At 46.0% G+C, this 20632-nt stretch overlaps 1 long non-coding RNA gene across 1 annotated transcript; it reads left to right on the top strand.

The window, feature by feature from the left end:
- The first annotated feature begins 523 nt into the window (after nucleotides 1-523).
- LOC140694441 (uncharacterized) lies at nucleotides 524-6624 on the top strand. The gene is made up of 3 exons (XR_012070080.1): nucleotides 524-799; nucleotides 2191-2441; nucleotides 6350-6624. It is a non-coding gene; the product is annotated as an uncharacterized lncRNA (long non-coding RNA).
- The last annotated feature ends 14008 nt before the right edge of the window (nucleotides 6625-20632 follow it).

The raw sequence follows: 20632 nt of genomic DNA, 5'->3' as shown, positions 1-20632 counted from the left end.
ACTGTTGTTCTCCTGTAAGACCGCACACAACCCGGCATCTGGCACACTGTCCTACCTACCCTCTTGGGACAGATCCCGTCTTCTTGGAAACTGCCTAACAGCGCGTATTCAAGGCCGGCAGCGGGCCTGGCGGATCTGCACTTCAGGTGCCCTACCTGGCCAGCCGTGCGTGCCTGGGCTCAGTCCTCTATCTTGCCCACTGGCAGCCTGGGTCCACTTCCGGTGCAAGCGGAGGCCACGGAGCCCTGGCTGAGACCCGCACACAGACAGGAGAGGGTGCCCCCGCCCCGCTGCCCCGCTGCCCCGCTGCCCCGCTGGCACGCTGGCCCGCTGGCACGCTGGCCCGCTGCCCCGCCCACTGGTGGCAGCACCGCCCCAGCTTCCGGCCGGCGCCACCTGCAGGTCAGGACGTCTGCGCGGCCCCGCCCGCTCCGGCCCCGCCCAGATGCCCCATAAGCCTCCCCCAACCCCCGTCCTGGCCGCGCCCTGGCTCACATTGGCTCCGCAAGTTCTGCCCTCGCACGTCTAGCCTCGGGAGGACGCAGACGCAAGCGCTAGGGGAGGGCCCCGTGGCGTTGCCATGGCTACAGGCGCCGTGCTCCGCGCGGGCCGGCTTGCGCTTCTGGGGCAGGCAGCGGGCTCCGGAAGTGTGCAGCTGCCAGGGACCTTGAATACGCGCTGTTAGGCAGTTTCTTGGTGGTTCTTGCTGCTGGGGATGGCGGCTTGTTCGGCCGGGTGACTAGTTCTGACCTCGTCAGTCGGCGGCCGACATCCTTTCTGGGGCGGCGTCCCACAGACGGTAAACGTAGGGCCGCGCCGTTGGCAGGGCCAGTGGACGTGGACCGGGGTGGGATCCGGGTTGGTGTGGCGGCCGGGGAGGGGCTGTGGTGCCGGGGAGCGGGTTGGGGCGGGGGGGACAGGGCTGGGGCACAGCCTCGGGCTTTCCTCCCCCTCGGGCGCTGGGGCTGGGACCGCGAGTCCGGGTAGCCCTGCGTGGCCGTGGCCTCCCAGAACCCCCGGGAAGGGCAGGTGGAGGAGCCGTCTTTTATGAAGCAGGGCCTTACCCGGGTTTTGAAGAGGTCCAGAATCAGATGTTGGAATAGGGTGGTTTATCAGCCTTGTTTATCTGCAGGGAAATTTCAGTTCCCTCCAGATGTTGGCTCCTTTGATAATATTCAGGAATAAGACAAGGGTCAGTGCCAATTAGCAGTTATCTAGGGCTTGATTCAAAATAGACTGTGCAGGGTGTGGAGATGGTAGATGGGCCCTCCCTCTCAAGGTTGGTAGTCTTCTGGGATTAGAGGCCCCAGTTGAGGATTACATCCTCATCTGCAGTAATGGAGGTTGTAGGTAATATTAACACAGAGAAGGGAGGGGTGTTGCTGCGGTAACTCATTAAAGAAGCCAGGACCCTTGCCTGGCTCTTGTGTAGGAGAGTCTCGCCTAGGGTAGGGCAGCAGTTATCAAAGTGAGTCCGAGGCCTCTAAGATGCAAGACTATTTTCGTTGAAACGCTGGGAAGTCACCTGTCTTTTGCACACTCTTTCACTCCCGAGTTTCCTGTGGGGATTTCCAGGGAAAACCTGGTCTGTGATATCACAAAACAGGTAATGTAGAGGCAGATAGAATTCAGCTCTCACCAGTCCAAAAGAGATTTGCAGAAATTAAAATCACTGCTTTTCCTCTCATTAATGATTTTTGTTTAGAAAAATATGCTTATTTTTTGCTTAAGAGTATTAATGGTATCATGTAGTAGGTTGTTATTATTTTTAAGTGAACTCAAAAGCATTTTTTAAAGTTCTTATTTAATTTCTAACACAGGAACTATTGATAGATTTAACCCACATAAGCAGCAGCCTTTTGGAGTCCTCAGTAATTAAGAGTGTACGGGGGTCTGTAGGCCAAGAAGTTTGAGAGCCCCTGGAGAACGGGTGCTCAGGTACTAGTCAGGTGCTTAGCGTTGTTAGACAGATGCCAAGATGTCTTCTGCATGTGCTCCTGGACTCGAAATAATTGGCCACACGGAGATTGGTGGGCAGTGCCTCCACTATACAAACCAGAAGCTGCTGAACGTGTCTTGAGTCTAGGCCATGTGCTGTGCAGAGATTCCCGTTGTATCTGTTCTACCTAAGCCGGGATTCCTGTGCAGAGACCTGGCCCTGAAGACCCGCTCTCCTTTGCTCCCTGCTAGGTACCTTCTGTGTGACATCAACCCTCCAGAGGGCTTCAGCCTCCGTAGGGGCATCTGTATCCACATCGCCTTCCTCCTGAAGACCCTGCTGAAGATGGAAGAGTCGGTGCTGGTTCTACCCCCTTGGGGCTGCCTCTGCCATTGGCAGAGCCTGGACATCCACCAGATCCGGATTCCCTGGTCTGACTTTTTTGATCTCTCAAGTCTCAACAGAAACATCCCTGACACTGAGTACAAACAGTTCATTGCAGGTGAGATGGTGATCGTTTAACTGGGGCCAGACGGTTTTTGTTCTGGTTCCGATGTGAACATCGGGCCGTCTTGCTTCGGGCTTGTCGGTCTGCTTAGGGGCCCTGCTCATGTTTCCCGCACTGCAGGTGAATTTGGTCTTTACACAGTTTTTTTCAGGAAATATATCTGAAGCGCGGGCTTGTCGGTCTGCTTAGGGGCCCTGCTCATGTTTCCCGCACTGCAGGTGAATTTGGTCTTTACATAGTTTTTTTCAGGAAATATATCTGAAGTGTATGAGCTCTGTGTTCCCTCCCCTCTGAAAACCCTGGCCTTCTGGTTAGATGGAGCGGTGACAAGGAGGCCACTGCCACAGAGGCCTTGTCCCAGCAGGACTTGCTCCCTGGGCAGTAAGGGCCATTCTTACCTGAAGGAAAACACGATGTGTGTGTAGCATAGGCCACGTGCTGGAGAAGGTATGTAACCTCTCATTCAGTATAATTTGGTCCTGCTCAAGCTTCCCATTTTACTTTTTGTAAGAGGTAAGTGTTGAAGATTTTCTTTGAATATAGCTATTTAGAGCTTATCTTTTTTTTTTTACATGTTTTATTGATTCATAATCATTTTACAGTGTTGTGTCAAATTCCAGTGTTCAGAACAATTTTTCAGTCATTCATGGACATATACACACTCGTCATATTTTTTCTCTGTGATTTATCATAACATTTTGTGTATATTTCCCTGTGCTATACAATGTAATCTTGTTTATCTATTCTACAATTTTGAAATCCCAGTCTATCCCTTCCCACCTTCTAACTCCCCCCCCCACCGGTAACCACAAGTCTGTATTCTCTGTCCATGAGTCTATTTCTGTCCTGTATTTATGCTTTGTTTTTGTTTGTTTTTGTTTTTTAGATTCCACATATGAGCGATCTCATATGGTATTTTTCTTTCTCTTTCTGGCTTACTTCACTTAGAATGACATTGTCTAGGAGCATCCATGTTGCTGCAAATGGCATTATGTTGTCGGTTTTTATGGCTGAGTAGTATTCCATTGTATAAATATACCACATCTTCTTTAACCAGTCACCTGTTGATGGACATTTAGGTTGTTTCCATGTTTTGGCTATTGTAAATAGTGCTGCTATGAACAGTGGGGTGCAGGTGTCATCCTGAAGTAGATTTCCTTCTGGGTACAAGCCCAGGAGTGGTATTCCTGGGTCATATGGTAAGTCTGTTCCTAGTCTTTTGAGGAATCTCCACACAGTTTTCCGAGCTTATCTTTTTTTTAAATTGAAATGTGGTTGATTTTCAATGTTTTGTTAGTTTCAGATATACAGCTGTTTTGTTAGTTTCAGGTATACAGCATATTGATTCAGTTATACATATACATAGTCTATTCTTTTTCAGGTTCTTTTCCATTATAGGTTGCAAGATACTGAACATTTTCCCCTGTGTTCTACAGTGAATCCTTGTTGTTTGTCTGTTTTACATATAGTAGTTTGTAATTGCTAATCCCAAACTCCTGTTTGTTTTCTAAGTCTGTGAGTCTGTTTTTGTTTTGTAAATAAGTTTATTTGTATCATTTTTAAAAATTCCACATATAAGTGATATCATATGATACTTGTTTTTCTCTGTCTGAGTTATTTCGCTTCAGTGTGATAATCTCCATGTCCATCCATGTTGCTGTAAATGGCATTATTTCCTTCTTTGTTACAACTGACTAATATTCCTTTATATCTAAATACTGCATCTTTATCCAGTCATCTGTCAGTGGGCGTTTAGGTTGCTTCTATGTCTTGGCCATTGTAAACAATGCTGCTGTGAACATTGGGGTGCAGGTATATTTTGGAATTAAGGTTCCCTCTGGATATATGCCCAGGATTGGGATTGAGTGGGATCAAATGATAAGTCTTTTTTCAGTCTTTTGTGGAATCTCCATACTGTTTTCCACATTGGCTTCACCAAACTACATTCCCAGCAATAATGTAGGAGGGTTCCCTTTTCTCCAAGCCTCTCCAGCATTTATGGTGAGTGGATGTTTGAATGGTGGTCATTCTGACTAGTGTGAGATGATAACTTATTGTAGTTTTGATTTGCATTTCTCTGATAATTAGCGAAATTGTGCCTTTTTTCATATACCTATTGGCCATTTGTATATCTTCATTGGAGAATTGCTTGTTTACTTGTTCTGCCCATTTTTGGATTGGGTTGTTAATTTTTTTTCTTATTAAGTTGTATGAACTATTTTTATAGTCTACAAGTTAAGCCATGTTCAGTCTCATCTTTTGCAAATATTTTCTCCCATTCCATAGATTGTCTTTGCGTTTTGCTTATGGTTTCTATTGCTGTGAAAAAGCTGATAGGTGTAACTAGGTCCCATTTGTTTATTTTGGCTTTTATTTCTGTTGCTTCGGTGGATTGCCCTAGGAAAACACTGCTGAGATGTATGTCAAATAATGTTTTGCCTGTTTTCTTCTGAGAGTTTTATAGCGTCTTGTCTAATGTTTAAGTCTTTAAGGCATTAAGAGTTTGTTTGTTTTTGGGTTTTTTTTTCAACTCTATTATATGCTTTCAATTTGTGGTTATGCTATTTTTCAAGTATATCAACCCATTACTATATCTATTTCCTTTAGACTGATAATCACGTAGGCGCCAACACATCCTAAGAATAATGAGAAAAAAGAAAAAGAAAGAGAAAAAAATCTATCTTTTCTTGCTACCATCTCCCTTTCCCACCTTTTTGTATTTTGATGTACTTTTTCTTTTTTACATCTTCATGTTTATTGTCTTGTAACTCGTTATTTCATTTCCAACTATGGTTTTCCTAATTCTATAGCATCCTGCTTCCTTTCTGTTTAGAGTAGAACCTTTTAATGTCTCTGTTTGGTTCCATAATGCTAAATTGTCTCCCCAAACCCCTCCCCCCTGTGCCTCTGAATACTCAGTCCAGGGAAGCCAAACCATGCTAGCCTTCATCGGTTCTGGGAAAGCAATCTTCAGAGTGGGAAAAAAAATCATTGAAAAATAATATTCTGTGTGTCGCTTTCTACCCTTGTCCAGAGACTGAGAATCACCTCTGAAAGCGGAGGAAGAAAGATGGAGGTGCGGGTCACAAAGTCTTTTCTCCTTTTGCTACTGAAAAAATCATTTCTTTTGTAATTAGTGATGATGCCCTTTAAATTGATAAGACCGAGATTCCACATCTTCAGCGCCTGTGAATAACCAGCTGGGAGAAAGCTCTCCAGGGCCCCTGCAGTGGGAAAGGTAGCCCCTCTGAGCACCTGTTGTTCTGTAGTCTTCCTGCCTCCACACGGGTTCGCTAGGCACCATGCAGGATGATGCAGTTCCCCGAGGTGGAGGACTGGGAGACCCCTGCTGGGTGGCGAGCCACAGGAGCCCACACTTGAAGGACAAAGTGAAGAGTAGTGGGGCGGGCGTAGGAACAAAGGATGGTTGAGACCCAGGATAGTGTCCTGGAGTCCAGCAGGCGAGGCTGGCGGGGCAGATGGGGCTCTGAATCATGGTCAGTCCTTGAGGAATCTGAAGCAAAGATATGAACCAAGAGACTGGATTCGTGTGGGGGTACAGCGCCCCCTGGAGGCCTCGGGGTAGTACAGCGAGCCCAGGAGGAGCGGGCACTTCCCCAAAGTTGGGTTGACAGGTCACAACCAACTCACTGGGAACCGAGAGTTACAGAGATATTGTTAACTTTTTGTCCCTGTTCCTGGAAAAAAACTGCTTCCTGTTGAATAGCCTGTGTCGTTAGTGAGAAGTAAAGACATGAAGTAACATTTCCTCAAAAGTCATCCATTGTGTAGTTGTTAATAAGGGTCAAATGCAAACTTGAATAGATTAAATCAAACAGTCATCATCGTATTTTAAAATCTTTTAAAATAAAAATCCTTGCTGTCTTTGTTCTTCATTTCAGGGTTCACTTGGTGATAATAATAGTAACAAAAGCAACAGCAAACCTTTACAGAATTCTGTCCTGCTGTTCCAGGAACTCTGGGTTCATGACACACCAATGAGGTGGCACTTTACAGAAGGACAGTCATTAATCAAACAGCTCATAAATGGCAGAGCTGGGACTTGAACCCAAGCTGTCTGGCCCCAGAGCCCCCTCTCAGGCCCATCAGTGCAGCTCATCACTTGGCATGCCCGACACAGGCAAGCATTAAGTAGCAGCGTGACCTTGGCCAAGGCTGCTTCACCACTTGGCCTCTGCTTCCTCATCTGTAGAATGGGGGTTTGGGCAGTGAACTCTGTGAGCTCAGTGGTCACTTCCTCCAGTTCTGCTATTCTACTGCTTTGAGTTAATATAAGAAGTATCCGAGCCTCTGAATGGCCCACCCATAGGCTGGCACTTTGCTAGGCCCTGGGTTACGGAGAAAAGTAAGATCAGCCTGCTCCTCCGAGGAGCCTGTGTCCCTCCACGGCAAACAGCTGTGAGGCCCAGGCTCCCTCGCTGGTGGTCGGGGGCTGGGCAGGAATGTCTGATACAAGATGGAGGCAGAGCCCCTCTGGGAACACTGGTGGCCACAGAGCTCTCAGGAGCGGGAGCGTCTGTCCAGGCTGCTGAGAGGGGGGCCCTCATGAGGCCAGTAGCCTCCCCAAACTAAGCCCTTAGGACAAAGATCCAGCCATCCCTGCAGTGTAACAACAGAGCCAGTCCATCCTCATCACTGTGCCTCTGTGCTCCTTTGTCCTGGGGCCTCTCTTCCCCCTACACCCAGAAGACTCTTCTCCTTCTCTTCTCTGAGTGTCCCCTCACTTCACCCGTGGTCCCTGCTTCCTGGGCAACCATCTCTGGAATTGACACTTTGCCCCCTCACACCCTCCGTTTAATCAGGAGCCTGGGTTGACCTCCTTGTGCTCACTTTCCCCCATGAGGTGATTTCTCCTCCTCTCTTGGGAGCACCTGGAAAACCCAGTCCATTCCTAGCAGTGCCTGCCACCCTGGCCTCCCTGCTTAACTGCCTCAGTCAGGATCAGTTGGACCACCAGCTTGTATTGCCTCACCGCCTACCATCAAGACATCAAAGTTCATTCTCCCTCCACCACCCAGTATGGTCATTGTAGGGTCTTCTTCTCCATTAGCCTGAACCAGCCAACCCCCATTCACCCTATCCCCGGGCTCATACCCAGGCGTGCCTCCACCCCAGGTCTAGCCTCTCTCCTTTATGTGCCCAACTCTAGCCTTCCAGCTGCTTCTCCACCAGCCCCCTTGGTCCTCCTTCACCCTCACTGGGGCATCATGCACTGACTCCTATGCTTTCCTGCCTGTCCACGTTCCTCTTACTTCCACTTCCCCACCTTCCAGCTCTGCATCCACAGTCAGCACTCTCTTTATGACAAACAAAACTCCCTTGACCCTTGATCTTTTCATTTCCTCACCAGGACGACTTCCATCTCGGTTCACCCAGCTCTATTTGTTCTGAGCCTGCAGGCAGCAGGCTCTCCCAGCACAGATTTCTAAGACTACAAATCAATGCACACCATGTTGCCACTGCCAGGCAATCCTCCAGGATTTCTCTAGTGAGCACATTTCCCCACTTACCACTCAGTGGTGTCAACATTCTCTGCTCTCTGCACACCTCTAACTTTCCCTCTGTCTCTTCCCTGACTCTGAGCAGATGGCCTTTCCTCCTGCTTCAGAGAGAATGACATGTTACTGGAAAGGATCTCACTCACCTGCAGCAAATCTGCTCACCTCACCTTTTATCTGTCACTCACCCACCTGGACTCTAGCTGTAGTTGTTCTTAATTTAGTGAGTTTAGTTGACATATATATACACAGTTAAAGGCATAGCACACTATAGGCTACCTTCTAGGGCTTACTTTTTCAATTTAACATAGAATGTATGATGCATCCACTTCGTTGCATGTACCTGCAGTTCATTTGTTTTAACTGATCTTAAATATTGTGTGTGTGAATGTAACACAAGGCAAGGGTAAGCCAGGATTCAGGATGCTGCTTACTTCCTATGAGAAGAGGCCAAGGGCAGGATAGGACACAGTATGTCACTGTCAATAGTCCTGTTCTGTTGCTGGATGATAGGTTCACAACTGTTTCTTATAATATTAATTTTAATACATAAATACTTCTCACAGGCACCTAAGGTGAGAATGTGTCATGAACCAAGACATACAATGGATAATATTACATCATTATTGTTATGTAATCTTGTTATAAAATATATTAATCATAATCCTACATTGTTATGTGTTATATATTATATAGATGCATGAATTATATATTATGTATATAAATAACTACATATGTATTATATACTATCTGATAATAAATAAACAAACATAATATGCTAGTATATCTACTATTATGTATTATTTTATAAATAATATAGTATATCCTGTTATATGACATGGCACCTAATCTTTAATCAAATAAAATATGTCACTATATGTAATGGTAATTAATAAAATTAAATAAAAACGCCCGCAGCTTTTAACGCCGACACCGCTCCAGCTGTCACTGTCTTTTTTCTTCCCTTTCATGGTCGAGGTCCTCACGGTGCTATCCATTCCCCCTTTCATCTCCTTATCCTGAACCTTCCTCCCCCTCCCATCCCATGCTGCCTTCTGCCCCGTGGTCCTTCTAGTCACCAGCGGCCTCTGTGGCGCTGATTTGCGGGCACGGTCTCAGGCCCCAGCTCACCTGCCTGTCCGCCGCCTCTGCCACCGCTGGTGGGGCGGGGCAGGGGGCAGAGTGCACCTCTTGTCCTGGAAGAGAACACAGCACAGACTCCGTGACCAGCAGCAGGTGTGGCCGGGACCTGCAGGACTGGGGGGTGAGCCAGGCTGTCTGAATCCAGACCGGGGGCACTTGGACTGTGAAGAAGCCCAGTCCTCACTGCCCCTGAAGTGAGGAAAACACCCTCAGTTGGGTTAAAGTGCTTATGACCTAGGTCTGTTGGCTGGAAAGGACAAAGGGGTCCCTAAGGGAAGGGTAGTTGATGTTCCAGGCCCCACCAAGGCCCTAAGGGCTGGCGGGGAAGCAAGCTGGACGCTCCACTGGACACAGTGCCCCCTCAGGGGTGGGGCCTTCGGGAACAAGCAGAAAGCCCTCAGTCTCTGGGGGTAACGCGGCAGTGAGGGAGTATCCCTGCAGCGAGTCAAGTGACGTCAGGGCCTGTGGGATCCATTTTTATGGTCACTTTGAGCCTCAGCAGATGCCACAGTAGGAGTGGATTCCTGTCTCTCTAGCTGACATTTGTCTGAGTGCCAGGCTTCTGACCCGATTCCCTGGGGCGCTAGGACAGTTATAGACAGAGGCGGCTCGGGGAGGCCCCAAGAGGGCGGTACTGGCCTTCCTGCCAACACGATTACACGAAGATCAAACAATCCATCGATGGGAAGAAAATAAGAACCATGATCACATCTGGACCCCAAGCTTAGATGTGGTATATGGGTGACATTTATCGACAATCCGGCGAGGTTCTGGCCAGAGTTAGAGGCCAGGGCAGCAAACCGGGAGTGGCACTAAGGAAAATCGTGGTGCAGAGGCTGGACTGGGGGTCTGCAGGTTCCTCCCAGGAGGAGCCTCAGTGTTTGGGAGGTGGCTAACGTGCCTGCTTCGTGTCACTAGCAAGTGATGCCACCTGCAGAAAATCAGCTATAATCCTGAGCAGGGTCAGCCCTGGGTGATGTGATAAAGGCTCCTACAAGAGGGGGCACCAGACGGATAGTGAACCAACCAACAGGCTGATGAGTTTCTGGCCTGTGTTTATCGTGCTTTCGTAGCCAAGAATGAGGAGAGAGTTAAATGGCTCACCATGAAGATTTTAACAACTTGAGAGGGTTCCGTGTCTCACTGCATTTCAGTGTCACCCGGAGGAATTCAGGAGGTGTTTAGACCCAGAGGGGACTAACGGCCTCTTGGTTCCTCATCAACCTGGCAAACCCACCAGCCCTCTATGGCCAGAACTTGGCAAGTGCCTTCCCTTGTTCTAACAAAACCCTTTCCACCCACGCCTGTGGTAATCTTTTATTTTTTTTAATTAATGGGAATGAAGATACCTTACAGCCTCCTCAGACCTTTCCTTAGGCCTTCTGCCCTTAGACCCCGGCAAGGGGGCCCTCTGCCCTGGATCCTGCACTACAGAGGGTCCCTCTGGACCTGACACTTCCTCTGGCCACGCCCTCCATGGGGTGGAGTCAGCAGGGCCAAGGGGACACGGTCATTGGCTCCATCCCGTGCTCTAAAAACCCAGGACCCCAAATGCCCTGTCTCAGCAGCCCCTGACCCATTCCTAGTGCTTGCACCGGCTCTCCCAGAAGTTCAGATTCCCAGAACTCACAGAGATCCCAAAGGCAGCTGAATGCATGGAGGGTATGAGCAGATCCCGGACGTGAGTTCTGAATGTCCCCCTGTGCACATCCAAGGCCACTTGTGGCAAGGGATGGACCCAGCATTGGGAAGAAAAGGGTCAGGCTAGTGGTCAGAGACTGGGAATCAGCTTTTCCCACAAGCTCACTTTCTTTGCCAGACTCCGCTGTGTCTGGGAATTCTAAATTTGAACCTGGCATTCCCCCTTATAATGAATGTATATTTGTAAATGCAGGACTTTAGAACCTACTGCACTTAACATGTTTACATGTATAGGGTGGGAGCTCCCAGGTATGCTCTGGCCCTGCACTTCCAAAGGTCCAGAGCAGTTATGTTGGGTCTACTGAGACTGTAATAGGTAAAGACCATCTCCAGAGAGGAGGGGCTCCTGCTTCACACTCCAAAGTTAGGATCTTCTGAGTGGATAAAACAATGGACACTGTGACCCTCAATTGTAAATTGATTTAGAATAACGCCAAAGTGTGTAAGACGTGTGTGTGTGCACGCACGCACCTGGGGACGTGTGTGGTACATGACTGTGTGTGTGTGTGTGCTCACGTGCACCTGGGGATATATGTGGTTCTGTATGTTATGTGTGTGTGTGTGCGCCTGAGGACGTGTGTGATTGTGAGTATGTTATGTGTGTCTATGTGGTACATGACTCCATGTGTGTGTGCCCGTGGGGATGTATGTGGACCAGAGCCAGTGTGTCTGCACTTGTGTTTGTGTGTACGTGCATGCATTACTTTTAATAGTAGAAGCTGTCCTTTAGAAATACGTAGTAAAAATTGTATGGTGTCCTTTGCTGTATAAATCAAAATTAAAATAATCTTCAATCACCAGAAATTTAGTGCCCTTCAGATTCTGATTTTTTTCCATATTGATTATGTCCTCATTTTACTGATGAGGAAACTGTAGCTTAGAGATGTTAACTGACTCAACCAAGGGCATGAAGCTCACGAGCCCAGGACCAGGACGAAGTCCAACCCGTGCTGCTCCAGAGGCCTGGAGCCCTGCTCACGATCACGCGTGGCCTCTTGGCGGGCAACAGATTCTGATGGGCTGTGGCCAGCATGCAGGATGCCCAAGCTGGGGACTCGGGAAGCCGGGCAGAGAGTACTAGACAGCAGACAAGAGTGAGGGGCTGCTCAGAATTCAGATAGGTTCCTAGGTCTTGGATGAGGAAGGAGGCTCACTGCTCATCCTTGATCCCTTTGCTGGTGGCCAAAAGGGACCAAGGCCCACGAGAGCACTTCTGGGAGCTGCCTGCCAACACCTGGAAAAGCACTGCTCAGGACTGGCTCTGCAGTAGGAGCAGAGGAAGGAAATGTCGCCTCCTGGTGGACATCCTTTGTGATGGCAGTAGGAGGCCTAGGAGCCTTGGTATCGAGGTGGCAGGACAAGGTCCTAGTGCATGATCGTTTTCATGTGTCTTAACAATCATTGCTTCATATATTTTATCCATTTTGTGGTTTATTTTAGGATGGTAAATATGGTCAGTGTTACTCTATATTACCTGGATTAATTAATTTTTTATTGTTAATATTCTCTTCCGTGATTTGGAAGCTATATTGCCTCTTAATGAAAATTCTCTCTAAATTTTTGTAAATCATCTCTAAGTTCATAACTTTATATGCAATTGAACCAGTATGTCTATAAGTGTCTCAAAAATGAAATAATCTATTAGATCCTGTTCCTCAATAATGATAAATTTAGCATATTTTACCTCTCTGCTGTTCCAAATTGTGTGTGTGTGTGTGTGTGTGTGTGTGTGTGTGTGTGTGTGTGTGTGCTCCAGTTACTACTTTTTAGACAGTTGCTTTAGTTTGTTTCATTAACAAAGATAATATAGGTATATACATCTTGGATTTCATTGCTCACTACCACTATTTAATCCCATGTCTTTCCCACTTTTGAGTTATTTACTTATTGGGATTTCCCTATCAACTGGACACATGATTGACTAATTTTTTTTGAGCGGTGGACTTGGAACACTTACATATCTATATGCAGATTTATGTTCTCCTCATCAACAACACTCAGCTTGTTGTTGATGGCCGAAGCCTTGTTTTAAATTAAGGCGTTGTTTTTCATCACAAAAAAAAGTTATTAATTTAAGGTGCTATCTTTTTATGGCTGGCTAGTCTTGTATGGTGAATGGATATTAATAGAGATTTCCTTAACCATCCTCCTTCTTTTTGCCATAACTCGAATTCATTGAGAAGTATGTTTTTACCATTTCTCAGATGGGCTTTGACTTTGACTTCCAATTTAAACCATCACACCACTCTTTTTCTCCATGCTTATTCCTGGAAAAGTGAGCTCTCTATCTGTTTATAGGTGGTTCCCGTCAAAGATGTGTGACTCCCTGTCCAAAGTTCCAAAGGAAGAGAAAAGGAAACATTCCTGTTTCTGGTGGTTACATTTTGTCAGGTTAGAGATGTGGCTGCGGTGGAATCTGCAATATCTTGGCTCAGAGTTTCCTTTTTCTGGCTTACTAGGGGAGACTCATTAGCTGGGGTCGCAGCGCTGTGGACGTTGTCAGGATCCCGGGGCCGAGGCAGCAACTCTCCCTCCTTGTTATTTTGATCTTGCAAACTGGGTCCCAGCTATGTGAATCCTGTACCTGGTGGCCAGGATCGCCACCCATGTGACGTGTCCCCAGTTCCTCGGCGTCCCTAACTGCTATCAGCTAGTTCCAGTAAGAGTACGAGATGGCTTCTACTACCGTCCTTCCTCCTTCCTCTCCAGGCAGGCCCTCCTTTCCCACTAGGTGGCCCTAAGCCTTCTCTCCTGTTCTTCATACGCTGACGGAATTCCTCAGGGTTTCCAGCATTTAGATGGGTCTCTTCTATGTTTGGACCCCTTCAGTGCTTGCAGTGGAAATTTAGGAGGTGGGAAGGAGGAGCTTGGGGGTTCTCCATATCTAGGGGCTCCCTATCCAGCAGATTCAACTAACTGTGGATTGAAAATATTTGGGAAAATACAGAAAGTTTCAAAAAGCAACACTTGAATTTGCCATACACTGGCAACTACTTACATAGCATTCATGTTGTATTAGATACCATGAGAAATCTAGAGATAATTTAAAGTACACAGGAGGACACAGCAAAAGAGAAAGTGACAACAAATATATGTGTATATTCATGTATAACTGAAACTTGTGCTGTATGCTGGAATTTGATACAACTTTGTAAAATGACTATAACTCAATAAAAAAAGTTTGTATATATAAAAAAGTAGATGGGAGGATGTACATGAGTCCCATGCAAGTCCTATGTCATTTTATACAAGAGGCGTCAGCATCCATGGATGTTGACGTCAGGGTGAGTCCTAGAACCAGTGCCCCATGGTTACCAAGGGTGACTGGAAGTTCAGGCTCCTTATCCCAGCCTGTCAGGTCCCCACGTGGTCTGACTCCTACCTGTACCACACTTCCCTTGTCACTCTCCTCCAGCCCTGGCAGACTGCCCTCTGATTCTTGAACAAGCCCCACTCACTGTGCTTCATGTCTGGCATTTAGAAATACCCATTACTTTCTGAGCATGGCTCTGCTTTCACAAGATGGGCTGCATTGTCACTAGAGAAGACAGTGTGGAGGTTCCTTTAAAAGCTGAAAATAGACTTAACTCATGATCCAGCCTTCCCACTCCCAGGCATATGTCAGAATAAAACTCTAATTCAAAAAGTCTCATGCACCTCAATGCTCACAGCAGCACTATTTATAGTAGCCAGGAAATGGCAACAACCCAAATGTCCATCGACAGCTGACTGGATAAAGAAGTAGTAGTATATTTATACAATGGAATACTACTCAGCCACGAAAAAGACAAATAATGTCATTTGCAGCAACATGGATGGACGTAGAGGTAGTCATTCTAAGTGAAGTAAGCCAGAAAAAGAGAAAAATGCCATATGATATCACTTATATGTGGAATCTAAAAAAAGACACAAATGAATTTAACTACAAAAGAGAAACAGACCCACAGACATAGAGAAACAAACTTACGGTTCACAGGGAGAGAAGGAGATGGGAAGGGATAAATGTGGGGATTCGAAAAGTGCCCCTCTTGGGGAGTGATGGAAATGTTAGCTATCTTGATTGTGGTGATGGTTTTCTGGGTGTAGACATTTATCAAATTCATCAAATAGTACATGTGAAATATGTGTATTTTACTGTACAGGAATCATATCACAATAAAGGTGCCCTTAAAAAAACAGGAAAACTTTGGCGGCATTTTGTCCTACGTTTTTATGTGTCTTCAGTGAGTGGGTCTTCAAGATTCTGGTCTGCCATATTTTCTGAACCAGAAGTGCCCTCCTTCCCTTTTCTTTGGTAAAATGTCAGTGGGTGGCATTTATTCCCGTTGCTTCAACTGCTCTCTGTCCACTGATTAACTGTCAAATCTTTTCCAGCATGGACATCTCAGTTCAGTCCCAAAAATGTACTTCTAATTGACAAGTAGACATTCCCATTTGATTAGCCCATAAAAACGTCAAGCTCTGTTTGTTTGGATTTACACTCGCTCAGAACTAGGTTTACTTTTTCAAACAATGGCATCACTTTCCCATCTGTTTTCCGTGTCAAACATCTGGGAGTTTTCCTTTACTTTTCCACTCCCTCACCCCCGTCAGTACTACAATTCTCTTCCTTAATGTCCCCCAACTAAGTCCCCGCCTCTCGCTCCCCACTGCATTCATTCCCACCCCTTGCTAGTCTCCCCAGTGCTGTTCTTTAGAGTGAACAATCCACTTTTCTCACTTTTAATGACTAATCTGTGTCACTCTCCTCCTTTAAGCCCCAAAGAATTCACCGCTGCGTGTGTGAGGAAGTCCACGCTCCCTGATTTAACATCACACCTTCTCATCACCTAGTTGTTGCTTTTTCTCAGCCTCAGCTTCCGTTAGTTCCTCACAGCCTCTAGCCTCACTGACCTTCCTTCCATAAGTTCAAAGTGCTCTTAGACACGACCAGGCATCTGCACGAGGAATGCAAGCTGCTGATAATCCCGTCCCCACCACGCACTCTCCTGGTCTAGAGATTTGCTGGAATCCGTCAGATGCCAGTGCAGAAAGCATTTCCTCTCTGACACCTTCCCTTCCTTCTAGAACCCTGCCCCAGGCAGTGCAAGAGCCCCTCTGAACATATAGTATATATGATGCCAAGTGACTCTTACCACATTGTTTTGAAAATCTATTTAAATTTGTCTCTTCCACGACACACTGTGATCTCCTTGAGGGATGGGGGGCTGTGTGGTATTTGTCTAGACAGCTAATGTCTGGCACAGACCCCGGGCCATCAGAAACAGTCTGCTGACTCATCAAGAAGAATTGTCGTCTTTGCGATGTAAGAAAGAATACATTCTCTATGATCTTACACCATCCGGCAAGGGTCAAAATAATTTCACATAGAACTACAGAGGCAAAATATGTGTATTCTTTTCCTCTTTGTGAGCCCGAGATCATAGACATCCTGGAACGGTAGTGTCACTCAAAGCTGTCTGTCCCCTAGGCTGTCACATCCAGCATCAACATATTTTTTAGAAGTTGTAGGGATACGTGTACAACACCCCGTCTTAGATCAAACGGTGCTTCAGCCTGACCAAGATTAATGTCCATATAAAAATCAGAAATCTTACAAACTGAAGCCTGAAGAAACATTTCCCTTCTCTCCTTCCAGTCTGTCTGCCATCTGCATCCCACATCCACACTGCTCATCTGCGTCAGGCCATCTTCTTTCTAGAAACATTTCCGGTGGGACACTTGGATAAGACCTAATTACAGCAGTAATGAAAATGGCCCTATGAACGAAGGCTCTGCACAGCAAGGATGCTTTAACCGGAGGCCTCAGTCGTGGCCTGCAGGGTCTGTTCACGTGTTCTGCCTGGCTTCAATGCAGACGTTGTGCAGAAAATCAAGCCTGCAGTTAAAGTCATAGAAGGCCCAAGAAATCCAGAAAAATGGAGTGAGATTCATCTCCTTGGGAATATTTTTGAAAACCATCCACTAATAGGAAGAAGAGATTTAAGAGGTTCGTTTCAGAGCAGATGATGTCCAACTGCAGGGGGGTCAGTTTTGTCATTGTTGCTCGCTAGTTGGCTTTCTGCTTCTTCTAACACGCCGCTGTTAAGAGAAGTGGCCTGAGTCAGCCCTCAGAGTAGAAAGGTGAGCTGGGCCTGGAGACAGCCAAGCTCCTCTGCTGTCTAGTGACCTGCTGAGAAGGAAGGGATGGCCCAGGGCTTCCTCTGACTCTCTCCCTCAGTTATAAACTCTATGAAGGGAAAATGGGACAAAAATCTTAATTCAATATGGTATTGTCAAAGTATAAAAATAATTGTCTTTGGAGGGGATGGTATATTTCAAGGGGTAGAGTACGTGGTGGATTCAACTTGCGGTACCTCAATGTAAAAAAATAATAAGAAAAAGTCTTTAAAAATAGAAAAATAACAAAGAAGAAAAGAGATCTCAAACAACCCCAGTTTAAAAATTAAAAACAAGTCTTTTAAAAATAGTTGTCAGCTAAGTCTTATGCTAGATTAGGAGTTTGCGATTAACAGATACACACTACTATGTATAAAATAAATAACCAACTCCCAGGTCCTTAATAAATTAGTTCAACCTGAATCCTTTTTCTTTTTTCCCCTAAGCAACCCGTGGAAACCTCTGAAATTCTCATCTTATAAAATAATTCATTTAAAGGCGGTTTGAAATTTACTGGTTAAAACAGTTATTTGTGGTTCCATGAATATAGGTCTAGTAAGAAAGACAGACAGTAAACCAGTAAGCAAATAAATATATGATGTACTGCCAGGTACTAATAATTGCCACAAAGAAACATAAAGCATATTAGGAGAGAAAATGTTTGAATAGGAAATATGTGTGTGCTATTTTAAATAATCTGGTCAGATAAGTCCTCTGTGAGGGTAAATAATTTGAACAAAGTCCTGAATAAAGCAAAAGAATAAGCCACGTAGGTAACAGACAAGAAAAGCCTCCCAGGCTGGAAGAAATGTAAGTACGAGACTTGGAGTTACAAACACAGCTGTCCTGGTGGGGACCATCGGGGCGGTGAAGATGGGCTGGAGCACAATGGTGAGAGTTGAGGCTGCAGAGACAGGTGAGGGACCGGATCACATAGGGCCTTGGTAGGGACTCTGGATATACTTCTGAATACAATGGAAAATCACAAAAGTATTTTGCAAAGCGGAACAACTTGATCTGATTCATACTTTAATAAGACCTTTGTGGGTAACGTATGGGGAATAAGCAATGGAAGCAGGGAAAGGTAAGCTGATGGGAAGCCAGTGGGAAGAGTGTTGCTGACCTGCAGAGAGACACCGAGGTTGGGCTGAGATGATGGCGGGAGACGGGCTGAAAGGGGGACACGATTTGACAGTAACGGTCACAGGCCTTAATGCTCGAGCTGGACACAGACATAGAGTGGTACAGGGTGATGGCTATGTGATATTTGGGGCTGAGCCACAGATTTTGTGCAGAGACCTGACAGGAGAATAAAGTGGGGACGTTGACGTCGGTAAGAAGGGTTGGAGGGTGTTGAATTCCCCCTAGAGTCACGTCTCTGTTTCTCTGTAGATGAAGTCAGCAGAGCAGGGATGGGTGTTCCTACTTCTGCAGAAAATTGCGTGTCCTCCTCATCGACTAATTCGAGAGGCCGACCTGCCCAACCAATTGCAACATCTTGAATCCGCTTCTTTCTATCCAGGAGGAGATTTCAAACTAAGATGCCAATCAAAAATTCCCGTGTCCACAGTTAGAGCTGTGTGCCTTTGGGATGATCTCAGAGATGCCTCCACAGAGGCTCGGTGTGCTCTCTCTCCCTCAGAGCACACAGTTCCCTTCAGTCCGCTGGGTCTCAGCAGAGAAGATTTCACAAATAGCCCCTCTCAGGCCCTGGGGACCAACCACCCGCTTGGCCGAGCTCTGAAAATGAGCACAAGTTCCGGGCAAAGGGCCTTCTCCAGGGTGCCATCTGGCAGATTACATGAGGACAGTGTACAAAAGGGTGGGAGGGTTGATGGTATAAATGCATTTTAATTTTTGCTCTGAAACTGATTCTGTCCTTCCGTTTTGTTAAGCAAGTGTTCTTTGGCCAAACATAATTCTCCTTTTTTCTTTCTATTTGATCATCCAAGAGGTTTAGTTAGGGGATTTGTTTTAGGGTAAGAATCTTTTTTTTTAAAAAAACCTTGCAAATAGCGTCTTGTTAGGCATTTTGACAAGTAAATTCTCCCAGCAGTATTGAACCCCCTTGTTCCTCCAGGGGGTCTTAAAAGGTATACATGTTCCAAATCTGACCCAAAACCAATGAGCCTTTTTTTTAAGCACTTCACCATGGACAAAAGATGTCACTAAAGAAGGTGAGAAAAGAGCAGGTCCCCATAATCCAGAGTCCCTCCCAAAGAGCCCACAGAAGTAAAGAGGAGATGAACGAGAGAAACGGTTTAGTTATACACACGGAGGAGCCAACCAGACAAGTAACTACCATGGTAAATGGTGAAAGTTAAAGGCTTTTTTATCAACCTAACTTAATAGGGCAAAGCGAAAGGAGAGAATTGGCTTCCATGTCAGGTTTTCTTCAACATCTTTTGAATCTCAGTTATCTTCAGCTTAAAGAGCTTTTGTATTAACCGTGGGTTCCATCTGACTTTCCATTCCTCGAACTTTGTTTTTCTTTTTCAAGATTCACTCATGTATTCTGACCCCCTGGATTTTCCACGTGAATTTTAGATGGATTGTCAATCCCTGCAAAACACCACCTAGGATTTGGTTAGGCATTCTTTGAATCCTTAGATCTATTCGTGGACTATTGTCATCTTAGTAGAATGAAGCCTTCTGCTCCATGAATATGGGATTATTCTCTGTGAATGTAGGTCTTAATTTCTCTTGACAGACTCCCTCATCTATTGTAGTCTTCAGTGTCCAAGTCGGGTACTTCTTGGTCACCTCTATTGGATGCTGATTCAGAAGAGACACGACCTCCTGGAGAACCTCTGCTGCCACGGAGCTGACATGGAACTGAGTCCTGAGAAGGCTTTAAATTCTTTTAAATATAGGATTAACGTACTTTAATTACTCCATAGATGAGTAATGAATGGGTCACATTAACATAGGATTTTAATACTTTTAGGATAAGTAGAGTAATACAGACACAGTATAATAATTTGTTATCTTTATAGGAGTGCAAAAGTTTTAATATCCTTAAAGGTCAGAGTTTTGAGAATAGGCTCTCCTGTTTATTTCAGGCTAAAGGCAACATTGTTTTACAAAAGGAGCAGGGGTAGCAAGACTAAGCCTAGAAAACACGGCAGAGGGTTAAAGGAAAATGAACAAATCCAATATGGAGTCAGATTTGTTCTTCTCTATTACAGTGACTTTTGGTGAGAGTTAAGAGGATGATTCCCGGGTGGGTCCTCCACTGTCCCAGGCTGGAGTTCAGGCAGGATTCCTGCCAGATTCCCCATGACTTTGGACCTGATCTCCCGCAGAGAAAGTGACAATTATTAGATAAAAATTACCTGTCAAAATCCCTTCAATTGCCTGTAAACTCTACCACAGCAGGGGATGTCTCATTCACCAGTCAACTGCCAGTCTCCCTTGATGCAAGGGACCAGCGTCGCGGCGGGATCCATGGTGGCCTGGATATTGCACCTTCCTACTTTGCTCTCTAGTCTTGGCTTCCTAACTTTGATGCTTTAAAAGCTCCCGTCCCTCTTCCCTCTGGCCTGGTGTGAATGAACAAGATCCCTGCACCCACCTGGGCTGAGCCCAGGCCACGCACACAGCCCCATGCACACAGCCCACCATCTGCTGTCTACCCCTGGGCTCAAGTGGAAACTCTGAACT

The sequence above is a fragment of the Vicugna pacos genome, unplaced genomic scaffold (genome assembly GCF_048564905.1).
Source record: "Vicugna pacos unplaced genomic scaffold, VicPac4 scaffold_21, whole genome shotgun sequence".
Taxonomy (NCBI): Eukaryota; Metazoa; Chordata; class Mammalia; order Artiodactyla; family Camelidae; genus Vicugna; species Vicugna pacos.
This window is presented reverse-complemented; position numbering and strand designations above follow the sequence as displayed.